We start from the raw sequence: 16,019 nt of genomic DNA, 5'->3' as shown, positions 1-16,019 counted from the left end.
CCTGTTATCATTCTTGAACCTATATGCATGTGCATGCAGATTTGTATATGTAGTTACAGGCGGTTACAGAAAGGCTAAATTCCTAACGCTAGTTGAATAAAAAAAAATCAGCTAGGTATAACCATCATCAATGTCAAATCTTGCATATACCGAGTTGTCATTCTTCCAGCATTCTTCGCCGAGGATGCAGATTTTTAGAACTTTCTCTACCCGGAAAGGCACGTCCATAAGAATTTTTCCATCATATGATGAATCATGGAGAACATGTAAAGAGGTACGCATTTATCAGGTTTGTATAAATGACACACACACACACACACACACACACACACACACACACACACACACACACACACACACACACACACACACACACACACACACACACACACACACACACACACACACACACACACACACACACACACACACACACACACACACACACACACACACACACACACACACACACACACACACACACACACACACACACACACACACACACACACACTCTCTCTCTCTCTCTTTCGCGCGCACGCTAATAAATTTTGCGCAATCCTTGCTGCAATCGAAAAGCGAAATTATTGCTCTTATGTACAGTATAAAGTTCACATTACAGCATTGCACAGTTCGCCTTAATGCTGTCGTGCTGCAGCTAAATGGTACAAGAAAAATCGAGTGATGCTTGCATGCGCATACACATACATATATTACTGGCTAGAGCGCCGTCACTGTGAAAGGAACTTACCTTTAGGTGACGCATCGAACTCTCTTGAAGTCCGCGCAGCTATACTTTACGTTGTCAGCCGAGATCTCTCCGACTTTTTACAATCTTCTTCGCATTTCAGGTATCAATGTCAGTAGCCTCCCTTATCATGTACTGTCACCCGCAAAAGATTGCGCGTGGCTGAGCGGCGGGAAACTGCATTCCTGCGCCATCTGCCGTCAAAGAGCACGGCGTCGAGGCTCACGGAAATGGCGCGCCAGGGGCGCTTTGCGCATGCCTGTCCTTTCTTCGCTATCAAGCATGTCTCATCACTAGCTTCCCCGTGACAACGTTGCGCGTCGAGCAAAACACACCGGCTTGCTTCGTCGTTCATCTTACCCGCCAAAGCAGACACGCGACGATGATGACGCGGCGCATCAGCGGCTGCCGCGAGTGGCAAAAGCGCATCACGGGGAAGCTAGTGACGAGACATGCTTGATAGCGAAGGAAGGACAGGCATACGCAAAGCGCCCCTGGCGCGCCATTTCCGTGAGCCTCGACGCCGTGCTCTTTGACGGCAGATGGCGCAGGAATGCAGTTTACCGTAAAACCCCTTGATACTTTGAAAGTTACGCCAACGATTGAACTTTGCCGCCGCCGCGCTACCTCCTCGCCTCCTCCTCGCCCCTTGCGCGCCCCTTCGCTGAAGGCCGGCTCTCCGCCCGATTTCCTGAGCGACGATTGGTCTCCCTGCCGTTGCCATTGGAAACCGACGCGCGTCCGGCGTTTTCCTTGTGTTTTCTTTTTCCTTCGCGCCATTTTTCCCCCAGTCTCTGCGAGCGAATATTGCGCGCTGTGCTTTTATTGCAGCGTGCAAGCTCTATGCCGTGCTGTTGCGCGTACAACTGCAGCAAGCGACCTGAAGATGGTTATGCGGTATTCATGATATCTCAAGGCAAGCGTGACGGCTTGCGCACGAGTCAATGGATTCACAAGATTAGTCGAAAGACGTTTATTCCTAGAAACAACAGAGTTGTTTACGACGTCGAGTGCCTTTCTCACTCCCCGTAATAACGCGTCACCTGACGCTGCGTTTTTTATTCCTGCTTGCTGCTCAATATTTTTGCGGCGGCAGCATGTTCATTGTATAAAAATAAGGTTGTCCTCTGCAGCATGCTGAATATTCTGCGAGGCTCCAAGGCTCCATCATTTAACACGCTTCGACTTCTGTACAGTGAGAAACAGGGCGCTATAATCTGCTTTTTGCTGTCAGAAATAACTGGAAAATTACAGTCTCGATTGCATTTGTCGCGATTATTCTAGGATCCCTGGCCTCCTTCACTAAAAATCAAAATTCGGGCTTGTAGAGGAGCTAGCCTTTCCAGCTTTTACTTGTAGTGTGCGTCGGTTACTCGGGAGCATTGAATGCTGGCCCTGAAAAACTCTTTGGCAAGTAAACCCGAGGTATTGCGGGTAATCTGCACTAGTTAGGTGGTATGGCATTTTTTTTTTCAATTCTTGAATGTGTCTTGCCATGCTTCGACGCACGCGTGGGTTAAAAAAATATGCGTTCGTTTTATCAGGGATACGGCCAATGTGCAGGATATGATCACACACGCTTCACTTTGACCATGACTACAAGGCGTTGGCAGGTTACCTTCGCTTTGAAAGCTGGAGCTCTAAAAGCGCGATTCCGCGTATTCATTTATTGCGAGAAAAGTTATCCCATCGATGTCAAATCAGCCGGAATCATTGCATCAATTTTCTGTATTTACGAAACTTAAACAATCAATGATGATTATAGTTATTATGTAAAAATAGGGGAACATTTTGCGAGCAACAATTCTTAACACTGTAACATATTACTCATTTCAATTGTATGCAAGATTTTTTTTTTCACCTAGCCTGAGTAATTATCTCATCGCTCTATGTTGTAGCTACATTTCACTGAAGACCAGTTTGAGCCGCCAATATTACACGAACTCGAAAAAAAGCAGACCAAACGCAGTTCCATCAATTTTCTCTCACCGACCTGTCCTGAAGTAAAGGAAGCCTCCTCGACAGAGACATGAACCTCGCGCTGATAGTAGTCAGTTATTTCTGTTGCTTGCTCTTTTCTCACCTCCATTTATGAGAAAACAAGAAAGTATAAGAATTAAAAGTCAATGTATAGTTGTCTCGTCAGATATTATGAGATAATAGAGATATGACTGACAACGTAAGTCAATGAAAATTGAAGTATATCAATGGGTCATGGGACGGCATCAGATTAAATAGTGATGGTTATGAATAGTGATAGGTAATGATGGTGACTGTTACGGATAATAATAGTAAATTATAGTAATAGGCCCGGATAGTGAGGTGATAGTGTTCGTTGCGGATAGTGACAGTTACGATAGGTCTCTGGCATTAGTAGATATAGTGATAGATAGGATAGCGATAGTTAATGAATTGGCAGTTATATGCTTTCTCATTTCCGCACGTTGAAGACCTATGTGCACCTTGTAATTTTTTTATTTGATTGTTGCGTTCAATGAAATCAAGCTCTTTTACACAGCGCATGAGACCACAGCATGCTTGCCCCAGAACTTCAGTGTATCGGCAATAGGGCCCACCACTTCTCCCAGTGTACCCTGCTGTCTTTTAACCACACGCGAAGTCAGTGAGGGGCCACGTACTCATAAAATTATTTAATTCCTCCATCAGCATCATATCAAGACTGCCGTGGCGAAACTGTTCCTTGCCTCGAAGCAGCAAGGAACAGCTCAAAATTTGATTTTATACAAATTAACTAATGAACGCAGATTATCGCGGATCGCTAACTAGCACAGTGCCATTACACTTGGCCTAAGCTTTCCAACGGTATACGGTTCGGTGTTGCAGCTAAAATTTAGATTTTAATTGCAATTTACTAACTATCAATTAATTTGGCCCAGTAATTGATTGAAATACATGTACAATTAACCAATAATCCAATCTCATGGTTGATCACGTGACATATACTATGCTTAGAGAGATAGCTTGACAGTAGCGAAATAGACTAAGTCCTGCTTTAACCTTCTCTAATCTTGAAGCTCAAGGCACCAGCCTGGATCGTTTTCTGAAGTTTTACCGCGGTGGCAGATTTCACGCTCTAAAAAAAACAAACATAAAGTCAGAGGCAGTACTAGATTAAGTGCACAAAGTAAAACCTTATCATGAGACTTAAAAAGTGTCTGTAGCACAGAACTCGCCTGAAAGCTTTGTTTATCAGCATTCCCCATTCAAACAGTTCTAAGAAGAAAGCAATCAATTCATGAACTTTACTATAGGCATTCTCAATGCTTTTCTCGCAATCTTTCAAAAATTTTGTGCACTCCTGGAGCGCAGACCTGGCCCAAAAGCTCGCGCTTCACTCACTGCTGCGGCCGGCCGGCGGGCGTCAGGAGGAAAAAGCGTGTCGTGCGCAGCGCTCGCCGCCGCCGCGCGAGGAGAATCGAGGAGGAAAGCGCGGCGCGGAGGAGAGTGTCGCCCCTATTTTTCGGAAATAGCGTTCGCCCCAAGCCGCCGTTGGGTCGCTTGGGTTACGGCAACATGGCGGCGTTCGGCCAAGCGGCGGCCGCTCGCCTCGGCACACATTCGTCGTCGCCGCTCCATGGTGTCACGCGTTCATGGAAAACGAAAGGCCAGCGAAGCTTATGCTATGTCTCATGATGCCCGCACTACCAAATTTTAGCGATAAAACGCGCTATATTTTCTGATTGCTTCCGGATTTACCGAGCTGCTAGGCTTAGCGAGTTCGCCTCCTTTGGTTGCCATAGGGACCAGACGGCGGAAAGCGCGGAAGGTCAAATGAGATTTCCCGGTCTCGGCCTGGATTGACAATTGGCCGATTTCGTCTTGTCTGACTGAAACGGTTTATATAACCGGTAGTTTTAAGATGGTTTTTGCACAATAATAGTACTTTTTGATTAATAAAATAGCGTTCTTGGCTTTTATATATTTAAATGCTTGTACTTGGTTTACCGTCGTGGCGCTGCAATCGACGAACGCAAGCCCGAGCCCGGCTCAGCTGCGTCGGGAAAACCCCTATTCTAAAACTCGCCGCTCGGCTAGCACGTTGCGCCGCCGCACGCTATTTCCTTGGGGGCCCCAAGCCTTGGGTTCCCCTATTCTAAAACTACCTATGTCGCTGAGGTAGCGTCGCAAAATGAGTTCCTGACGTTCAGGAGCGTCACTCAGGGTCGCGAGGAAACAGTGGAATGGATAGAGAAGATCGAGAAGCGCGCGCGCGGATCGACGGCAGAAAGGAACGCGCGGAGCGCGCTTTTTATGGTATGTATTTTTTGCCGACGGCATGACGTCACTGATCACGTGAAAAGCGGAGGCCCCGCCCCTAGACCGAATTGGTGTGAATGTAGCATCACCCCAAAATTGGAGAGCTGGCGGAAGTGACGCCATTCACGGCGACCCACGAGCCGGCCGGCCGTCCTGCCTGTCCCGCATTGCTTGCTCCGCTGCGTCTCGCGCTTTGGCGTGGCGAACGGCGATTCAACGTAATCATTTGCTAGTGCCTTTTGTTTTTTCTAGTTCGAGCGTTCTGTGTGGAGTGGGTGTAGCGACAAGTGGCCATCATGTTGTCGTTCTGCGCAGCATTCGGCTGCGCGAACACCTGCGGCCGGGACGATGTGGTGTTTCACACGTTTCCAAAGGACAAGAAACTTTCAGCGCGGTGGGTCTCTGACGTGAAGAGGAAAAATTTCGTACCTACGAAATCAACTGTGTTGTGCTCGAACCATTTCCGTGACAGTGACTATTATCGGAGCTTGGGAACGATGCGGGCACTCGGAATTCCAATTAAATCAGCGCGACTGAAGCCCGGAGTCGTTCCGTCAGTGTTCCCGCACAACAATAACGCCTCGCCACCTCCAAGAGCGGCCTTCGCCAAAAGAAAGCGGCGGGAGGCAAGTGTTTAAGGTACCCTTGTGCCTGTCCGTGGTTTGCTTGTGTGGTTCAACGTTCCGCGAACTGACTAGAGCTATGTGAAGGACATAGTGGCTCGGGAAATATTTCTCATGCCCGAATCTCCATACATCGGATATTACACATGGCGCCTTGCATCTGCTGTGGCGGGGCCAAATCCCTCTGCCTCGAAATCAGCGTCCTAGCAATCGGCACCCGAGGGCCATAACTGTATACTGGATCGTGTGAACATATCCTGTGCGCCGCAGCGACCAGTCGGCGACACGAGGCCCACCAGTTAATAAGGTGTGACTCGGCAGCCCGTCTGTTTTCTTTCGACGACATTCGTCAAAACAACCACTGAGCCACCGCGGTGGGACGGTAATTTTTTTTTTTAATTGCGTGCTATCAAGCGTTGTAGTACGCGGGGGTATATCTGTACAGCATAAAACTGAGAGCTTTGGTCGGAGTTTAACTTTCGTATTCTCTCTTATTCACCCTCTGAACATATATCTGTCAAAATGCACCATATTGGTGCAGTGGCAGCAGTTTTCTGTGCTCGTTAGTAAAGTTGCACTCACTCTTGTGCTGTTAATCAGTATAAATCTGACTTCTTTTGAACAGAATCTTGCAACTACATTTTTCACAATGCAAAAGAACAGAGTGCAGGGAAGAGCACGTCTCAGGATAGTAAATTCCTTGAGGCTCCTAATCTTTGGATGTAGTCTAAGGCACTGTGGTTATTGATACTAAAGAAAGAAAATGCTTTTGTCAGTGTTTTCATGAATTTTTATGTATTTCTTCATAGTAGGCTGGCATTTGTGTTGTGCATATTTCATATTCTTTCAGGTCCTCACAGAAATGCTCGAGAACACGCCTCCTGAAGAAGAAGCTACCACTTCACCCCCTTCGCCATGCGAAGAGAATGTAAAAAGCAGGGTTACAGAGGCACAGGTCGTCTCAAAGGAAACTGCTGACAAAAGCCTGCAAGTTAGCAAAAAACAGCCACACTAAAAATGTACTTCAAGCGCATTGTATTTATTTCGTATTAATTTCGCATTTTTTGTCCCAATGCCATACAAATATGTTATAAATATACTAGGAGTACAACACTGCATATCTTTATATAAAAATGTTTAAAATATGCTTTTTGCCTGTTGAGTTTATTCCTAACATACTTAAAATGTACTTTCTTCAGCTTGGCAGGGTTCACAAAATCTTCCACCTATAGACTGACAATGTACTTTGAAAGTATTACTAATGTACTTGACCTATTTTTCATGCTGGCAGAAAGTACCCTTAGAATAGATTAAAAATATATGAAAAATAGGATACGCTCATATTTTTTGCAGCATTACAAATATGTTGCAGCTATATTTTCCAAACCAAGAAAAGTATACTAATAATATACTAAAAGCATAATTTATACCATTCTCGGAATGCACTAAAAATATATGAAAAATTTGATGCGCTTATATTTTTGATGCATTACAAAAATGTAGCAAAAATGCACCAAAAATATAGCTGCCAAATGCTGAAAATACGTCCGACATTTTGAAAACTAGCTACCGAGAAACATAAATGAAGGGCAATACCGACAAACACCTCAATGCGACATTTGTGTCCATTGTCATGACCCTTTTTCATGCTCCTTGGTTGACAGTTTTCAAAAGTCAATGTTATTTAAGCTAACTTACCGTTATTTCCGTCCCTGTATTTTACCCACCCAGTCTGAATATATGTGACACAACTTCCTTTAAAGCATTTGAGTGCAATGTCCCACCGTGGTGGTGCTGTGGCTAGGGTGCAAGACTATATCCCGGTATATTTCCCACAGGAAATATACCGGGATAACAAAGTAGAAATTACGTGGGAAGGGATAAGAAGTACGGAGGATGTCAAAGTATGCAAAGGATTAAGACAAGGCTGTCCTCTATCACCGGTGCTGTTCATGCTTTATATGATAAACCTGGAACGGAGGATACAAGACAGTAACCTAGGTTTTAACCTGTCATACAGATTAGGTGGAAAGGCGGTAGAGCAGCGCCTCCCCGGTTTGATGTATGCAGACGATATTGTGCTGCTAGCCGAGAGTCTTTGCAAACTCTAGTTAAGTATTGCGGAGACGAAGGGGACGCTCTAGGCCTCAGTTTCAGTGCAGTTAAGTCGGGTCTGATGATTTTCAACGGCTCAACTGATCAGGGTCTTAAATTTCAAGGCCTTGAAATACCTAGAGTAGCAGAATATAAATATTTGGGGGTATGGGTAAACGAAGGATTGGCATACATTGGAAAGCATGAGCAATCACTTAAGGCCAAAGGGCGAAGGAATCCCGGGATAATGAAGCATAAGGCATTGTGGGGATACAATAGGTAGAGAGCAATGGTTAGCCTTGACCGCCTAGTAAAGAGCAGAGACATTAGTCTGCCAACCAAGATCCGTATAACTCGTGCTATGGTCTTTCCAGTTGTGATGTATGGATGCGAGAGTTGGACTGTGAAAAAGGCTGACCACCGAAGAATTGACGCGTTTGAATTGTGCTGGCGAAGACTCTTGAGAGTTCCTTGGACTGCCAGAAGATCAAATCAGTCGATATTGTCGACCATAAACACTGACTGTTCATTGGAGGGTCAAATTTTAAAGTTAAAGCTCAGCTACTTTGGTCATCTGATGAGAAGAGAGGAGTCGCTGGAGGAAGATTTGATGTTGGGAACGGAAAGAAGAGGGTCGCCGGAGAAGGGGTAGGCAGCGAACGCGTTGGTTAGATGGCATCCTCGAGGCACTGCAGATAAAGTTATGTGATGTTAGGAAGATAGTGAGAGACTGGAAAGCGTGGCGTGACATGGTCCATAGGGTCACGAAGAGTCGGACACGACTGAACGACTAAACTGAACTGAATAGGTATGAGGTATTGAGAACTATTTGGAAAGGAATTATGGTGCCCGGACTTACTTTCGGAAATGCGGTTTTGTGCCTCAAATCAGAGGTACAGTCGACATTAGAAACAAATCAGAGATCCGTTGGACGATTAGCACTAGGTGCCCACGGCAAAACTACAAATGAGGCGGTACAGGGAGATATGGGCTGGGCATCTTTCGAAGTACGGGAAGCTCAGAGTAAAATATTATATGAGGAACGCCTGAGGAAATTGGACAGTAACAGATGGGCAGCTAAGGTATTTAAATACCTGTACCTAAAAAGCGTTGACTCACAATGGAGGAAAAGAACTAGGAAACTAACTAGTATGCTAGTAAAAACAACGGAGAAATAAAGAGCATGAAGCAACAGGTGAAAAACACAGAAGGTAAAAATTGGATAAATTCGATGGAAAAGAAACAGAGTGTGGAATTATACCGAAAGTGGAAAATGCAGATCAGGAAGGAAGATTTCTTTGATAACTCAAGAGGCAGTGCCCTACTTTTTGAAGCTAGATCAGGGTGCCTTAGAACGCGCAGCTACAAAAAGAAGTTTAACAATGGAGATGACACATGTGCTGTATGTGGAAACTCCAGTGAAACAATTGACCATATTATACTCGAATGCAATGGTATCCATCCGGAAGTTGATGCAGGCGCAATCACTGTTCCTGAAGCTCTGGGGTTTAGAGATAACAGTGGCCGGGTGAATAAACCGGCGGTGGAAACTAGCAAAAAACGGCTGGAAGATTGGTGGCTTAAAAGCAGAGAAGTGACATAATGTTAGTAATGTAGGAGGAAAATTTAATAAATAGAATGATGGTTTAGTTAACTATTATAAATCAATAATTGAGATGTATGGAGAAAAATGAGCATGATAGCTACTGCTACCACCCCGTTTCAAAGGGGATGCTCCTATATTCTATCCTTCCATCCATCCAAGACTTCTGTGCCCAAGGATGTGGGATCGAATCCCGGCCGCAGCAGCAACTTTTTGATGGAAGTGGAAAGCAAGGCGCCTGAGTGCTGTGCAATGTCAGTGCACATTAAAGAACCCCAGGTGGTCGAAATTTCCAAAGCCCTCCACTATGGGGTCTTTCATAGTACTCGCAGCAAACAATTTCTGCCATACCATATCACGCATCATTAAATCACAATACAGTCCATGGAAAGGAAATACGCCTATGCCACTCAATATCTATTTACAGAGTTTAATTTTCAAGAAACAGTGCTACAATACACCATTATATAGAGTAGCAAAACACTGATCTCGTGCTAAACGAAAGCAAGTAGAAAGTCCGGACCGCAGATCTGGATAGGTTCCAAACTTTGGACGCAACGTGTACTGAAAAGGAAGAAAACAAGACACAAATTAAGGTAGGCTTTTTAACATTCAATCATATACTGCTACAAGAACTAGCTTTAGAAACCAGATGGTTTGTTCCTTCTTAACATGGTTATGAATGATGACAAAACAAAAGTAAAAAAAGCTGAGCTGGAGTTGGAAACTGCAATGTCTGAAACGCCGTATTTGAAATGTAGACTATGGCAAAGCCACCAACCTGTAATGGAAACCACAACGGGGCATTCTGTTTTTTTTATCTGATCCTGACATGAATATAATAGTTCCATTTTTCAGAGTAAAGGAGTGCGGGTTAGAATCTTGGAAGCATTTTTTTTTTTTTTATCAGAGAATGAGAAGTGAAACATACTTCTCGTTTATGCATGAGGTTCCATAGTGCGCATCAAGAAAAGGACCGAACACGAGTGCTTGTGTTCTGTCCCTTCTTTAATGTGCGCTATGGAACCTCATGTAGATTACCCACTAGCCCGAACCCTGACCCTTCCTGTTTGGTTCTTTGCTTGCTTTCTTCAATGCACTCGCTGCATTGTTGAATTTGTGACACAAAAAACTCTGGACCATAGAGTAAGGTAGGTGGGGAAATTCTGACATCGCATGAACTGAAGAGGAAGGAAACAAGACACAAATTAAAGCCCTCTTTTTAACATTTAAAACAATCAAATACTGTAACAAAATAATAAATACTGTAAGCTGTAACAAATATGGCAGCCCCTATTAATGCAAAATAAGTGAATAAAATTCTCAAATGCAGCCCAAATCTGGTCAGGTTAGATATACCAGTACTGCCCTTCTAAAAGCCGGTGTCATGATCACAGCTGACCGCATGCTTTCGTTGATTTATAAATGCAAAAATGGACAACTCTCGCAAAAAAAAAAAAAAAAAAGATAAATGTGCCGCTTCTTAACATTCGCATCCACCATAGCTTATGCTACTCTTTGCACGTTCAGACGAGAAGGACGGTCTACTCTGGCAAAAAAACAAGAAAGAAAAAAAAAAACATCTGCCGCTTCTTAACGTCCGCCCTAATCCATCCTAATTTACAACGAAATTTTGTTTTTACACAGCAGCATTTATATAAAAAAAAAACACTGTTATATTACGAACTTCACTGCATGAACAGTTTATCTTTTTAGCGGTGTAGAAAATACAAAACCCAAGTTCTCGAACCCTTCCCTTTTCGCTTAATCTTGAATGCATGCATTTGTGACTATAATACAAGCGAATTTGGAAGAAACAGCAAACGAAACAAGTAAAGCTTTGGTAACATACAATTGCATACCTCAAAATATCAGTACAGTTGAAATTTTCTGTGGAGCCAAGCTGCTCCCAACAGGTGCTCTATCATTAATTTTACCCACAGAAAACCTTTTGACCAAACTTGGGACATCTCAATTAAAATCCTGACAGACGGCTGGAGGTACAAACATTGCCATCAAAAATTATCATGAGCTTCATGTGTTGATACAACTGCCATGAAATGGGTACTCCCACTGAATCCGAAACCAAGTGGCGCTGTGAATGTTTTAACGGTGCCTGAAAGCCTGCAACTGCATTGCAGGTATAATTGGAATGGGATGTGCAAACTGAAAGTCTCAGCAATATAGACCACCAAGTTCAGTTTGATTCTTGTACTGTAAGTTCTCAATGGTTTTCTCACATGAATGCCAACTAGCGCCCATATTGTAAACGTGCCTCGACTCGATGCTCTACCACCAGTGCTTGGAGTGGAGAAAACAGCCACTCCTCCACTTCAGGGCCAATTTGGATTCATGAATCCAACTCGGCATTTCTTCTGACAAGTTCTCTCTCCACTCGAAGCAGCGCAAATGGCCTATGGGGATGAAATTAAGGCGTACTTTTGGCCCGAAAACTGTGTGCTAAAGTAGCACGCTTAGTTTTTCATGTTGAGTCTTCTAAACAACCTTCGCAAGCAAGTTGGATGTTAAGAGCATAGTGGAACTTGTTTTGCGGGCTAGATGAAAAGGGTGGCTGTGAAAAACGACCAAAAATGCTTTTGCGCCTGGCAACAGTCGCTGCTGGTGACGTAGAGTTTACGCAGTACATGACATAGGCTTTGAGAAATGGTGTGAATACTTCGGTTGGTGTGAGATGTTCTCGCCCTTTGCCTTTTTTTTTTTATTGCCATGCTTTGACAGACATCAAAATACATTGGAAAAAAAAAAGTAAAAGCCGGCACTTTCTATGAACATGGCTTTGGCTTTCAGAGGGCTCGGGGGCAAACGGTGAAAACCTGCATGCTGCTTCACAGTGCGTTTCAGCGCATACACCTGAATTCGGAGCCCTAACTGAAAATGTGCTTGAAGAGAATGCCTTCGCTGGCAGCGAATATCCATCCGTAGGACAAGCACACCAATGCACTCCCTCGACAGTGCCGCGCGTCCGAAGACGCACTACGTACCCTCAGGTGACAGGCAAGCCATTGATGCGTGGGGTGCAGCACAGATGTCCGCACAGCCCCACCGCGCCTTCGGTGCACCCCAGCTTACTGCTTGCGACATGCTGTTCCCCCACAACAAGTTTGCCGCCGTTCATCAGAAAGGGCGAGCTATGGAAGGAGTGCGCCTCCCCCACAGCTCGAGTCCACCTTCAAGCTCACCATTAACCGTGAAATGCGCGCCTCAACTCTGCACTCAGTAGGCTCCGAAAAGTTGTTCACTTCATCGGCAACGACTTGAAATGTACCCACACCACAGGAGCATAATACGATAATCAATTACAGTACTGGTACCGGCGGCTGATCACAGTTATAAAAGCTCGGCACGGGCAGCAAGAGGCCACGGCCACACCTGTAAAACGATAACGTGCCAGATGTCCTGGGTCGCTGTCACTTTCAGCCAATGCTTTAGAGAAAGGTTTGGTGCAACCTCGTCATATCCACTTTCGTGAAGTTTGGTATACCGGTAGAACAAAGTCCACAAGCGAGCAAACGATGTGATGTCCTCAGTGTTTACAAGTGGAGTGGTCGAGGAGCGGCGCCAAGGCAGCGGCATTGCCGACTAGAGATTCTTGAGAAAACTCGAGTTCTCTCTGGCACTGTGGGAGTTATTCGAGTGGAGGTTGTTTTCTGAAACGAAAAACGGGCCTCAGGGGCTGCTTGGAGTAGAAGTTCGAGTGAAGGCGCAGTCATGAATATGACGGTAAGACTAACTGCCACATTCGCGAACATGCCTTCACTGCAACTTCTACTCCAGGCCGTTTGGAGCGGCAGATCTGTTTTGTTTTTTGCCAGAGTCGACCATCCTTATAGTCTGAACGTGCGGCGTAGCATAAGCTTTGATAACTCTGATCAGCTGCCGGTACCAGTACTGTAATTGATCATCGCATTACACTTTTGTGGCATGGGCACATTTCAAGTCGTCACTGGTAAGCGAAAGTTTCGTGGCTCGCCCTGCGCGATGGCTTCCCCAGACGACGGTGAACTTGCAGGGGAGCAGTGTGTTACATGCAGTAAATTGGGGGAACTGGAGGTGCGGAGAAGCTGTGCGGACATCTGTGCTGCACCCCACGCTTCAGTGCCTTGCCCATGGCAGTCGAGGAAGCGCATTCATTTGCTCATCCTACAGAGCGATATTTGCAGTCAGCAAAGGGCATGGCTTTTCAAGTAGGTTTTCAATTATGGCTCCGAACTTGTCCGAAAGAGACAGGGCAATCAATGAACAGAAGGGTAAATGAACATCGGGCAGACACAGGCAAAGCCCTCCCGAAGGCAGTTTCCCAGCATTTCAATCAGATGGGCCGTAAGGTTGTTGAAATTTATTTATTCTCCATGTTGGGCTTTAAATCTTCAAGGGACATAAATTATAGGGTGGCATATCTAATCCATAAATTTAGAGCATTGGAACCAACGGGAGCAAATATTGTTACGTGAAAACTCTATGTATTTACAGTATAATTACAACAGCCTCAACTAGCATAGCCGCGAGCAGCAACATGGAACCAGGCCCACTTTGTTATCTCCCTGTCCCTTCCACGAGGCAAGTGAAGGAAACACTTCGTTGTCGTTATCTTGCAACAATATCTTGAAAGAAGCATTAGTATTCCTTAAATATATTTCCTCTCTGCCACAACTAGTCATGAAAACAATCCCATAAAGTGTAAATAGTACAGTTTATTCATAGCACATGTGCATACTCTGGATCCCCGCCCCCCCTCCTGTAAAAGCATAAGCTCCAATTGTTTTTTCAAACATGTTTGTTTCTCATTACTTCTTACTTTGGTTCCCCCTTGAATTGTTTCAGATAATGCCATGCTTGGCAGGTATAGTATACTCTGATTTGTTGTTATTTTGATTTTTTTTTGTCCTTCTCTCCCCTTTCCAAAACCTCTTGATAGCTGTTCCCATGCAGCTGCATTATTATGGCTTGTGAATGACATCACTTGCCTTAACATACAAATGCCACAGTTCAAAATTGAGCTCTTGCTCTGAAAAAGCAATGACTATGTTCATTTTTGTTTTTACATATCGAACACTCTGGGCGGGGACACATATCCCCACCCACGGTGTCCGATATGCAAGAACAAAAATGTTGAAGCCGACTTGCTGTGGGACTGCCCAGCACTGAAATTGACACGAATCCCGGCACTTGGCGAAAGCTAGCCTGCCAGCAAACAATCCTGCCTCGTATATCACCTGGACGCAGGGACTCCTTGACTTCATAAAATCACCCAACCTTTTTCCATTAATTTATACATTTCTTCATTCTTCATCTCATACCCTACAGATGCCCTTAGGCAGTAAATATCGTTAAAAAAAAAAAAAAATCTGACGGCACAAGCAGGCAATGTACTTTCCGGTTCTAACCCAAAAACATTGATAAACATTCGCCGGTAAAAAAATTACGGCATCTGAAAAACCCAATAACGCCGGTTTTTGGTATCTAGGACCAGTTCTTGAAAAACTTTTCCTCTTCCGTCCCTTCAGAGTAAAGAAACAAGCACAAAGTATTTTAACCATGGCTCCACTTGTTTACGTTATTGCAAAATCCGGACACTGCGATATGTGCCAAAAGTCTTTCTGTGGCGTGACATCGTATTTTTTCTCCCTTAATACCAACGTTAGGAAAAAAATTACTGCACTGTCGACATGTTGAGGACTACGTGCATGCCCCTTTTCCCCAAGGAGGGCCGTAAATATAAATAACCAAAGAACTTGGGAGACCCTGCACAGCTCTGACCCTGAGACCCAGCTGGGCGCGATCAACCTGGCCGAAGAACAACGCACACCAGACAGCATCCGAGGCGAAGCGCCAGACGCAGGTGGCGGAGATACGCGAAGTCTATTCCTCCTTCTTGATAAACATGCATGCATACCGCCAGGGCGAAATAGCAGCGCTATCTGGCTCAATGCAAGGGCGCCAGTTCTACATCTGCAAAAAATACAATAATAGTCTGTATACTTACGGCTGAACTTGACAGCTTGCGCGACGAGCAGCTTTGATGAGCCAGTTGCCCGCCGTTTTTTATCCTCTCGGGCCAGGCAACGTTTACCCAATTGACCTTCTGTTGAAGGGCCGCTGAACGTCGGCAAGGTTTTTGAGTTACGTTTGACGACTGCGTCGTGCCCCTGAATTACATTAACATACTCTACAGCAAAAGATTCATCGGGAAATCGGAACAGCGCGAACTTGTACAAGTACAGAACAAGATGTCACATGTCACCATTGACCAATGGATCCCAAAATGGCCTAATCGCACGTGTGTCGCACCCGCCACCTATAAGGAGTAAATAATGTTTCTTTCTCTTGTTTTAGTAGTAACTCACACCATTTAGCCCCAAATCTAGCCCTTGTTAACAATCTTTTTCCTCATTTATTTTTTTTTTCACAGACATCTTTTTACCATGTATAAGAGCATGGCCTCCGAGATCACCAAACGCGCGCGTTTGGTGATCTCGGAGGCCATAATACAAGCAACTTTTTTTATATATATTTATTTTTCAAATTTTATAGGCCTACACGCCACATTTTTGTCTCGCTTGACATTGACACACACGATCCTTCTGCATCTGCTTTTGTGTCTGCTCACGTTTTGTAACGCACCATAATGAGTACAGCTTCATATACAAAGGCG

General features: G+C 44.7%; 1 long non-coding RNA gene across 1 annotated transcript in view; it reads right to left on the bottom strand.

Moving 5' to 3' along the window:
- Positions 1–9,760: 9,760 nt before the first annotated feature.
- The window catches only part of LOC146194183 (uncharacterized), a 667,843-nt gene continuing 661,584 nt past the window's right edge, over positions 9,761–16,019 (bottom strand). Inside the window, exon 8 of the long non-coding RNA XR_014705790.1 lies at positions 9,761–9,910. This is a non-coding gene — a long non-coding RNA (uncharacterized LOC146194183). The remainder of the gene's footprint in view (positions 9,911–16,019) is intronic.

The sequence above is a fragment of the Amblyomma maculatum genome, chromosome 3, assembly GCF_055883805.1.
Source record: "Amblyomma maculatum isolate TAMU_Amacu chromosome 3, ASM5588380v1, whole genome shotgun sequence".
Taxonomy (NCBI): domain Eukaryota; kingdom Metazoa; phylum Arthropoda; class Arachnida; order Ixodida; family Ixodidae; genus Amblyomma; species Amblyomma maculatum.
The sequence above is the reverse complement of the archived record's forward strand: the minus strand, read 5'-3'. Positions and strand labels throughout refer to the sequence as shown.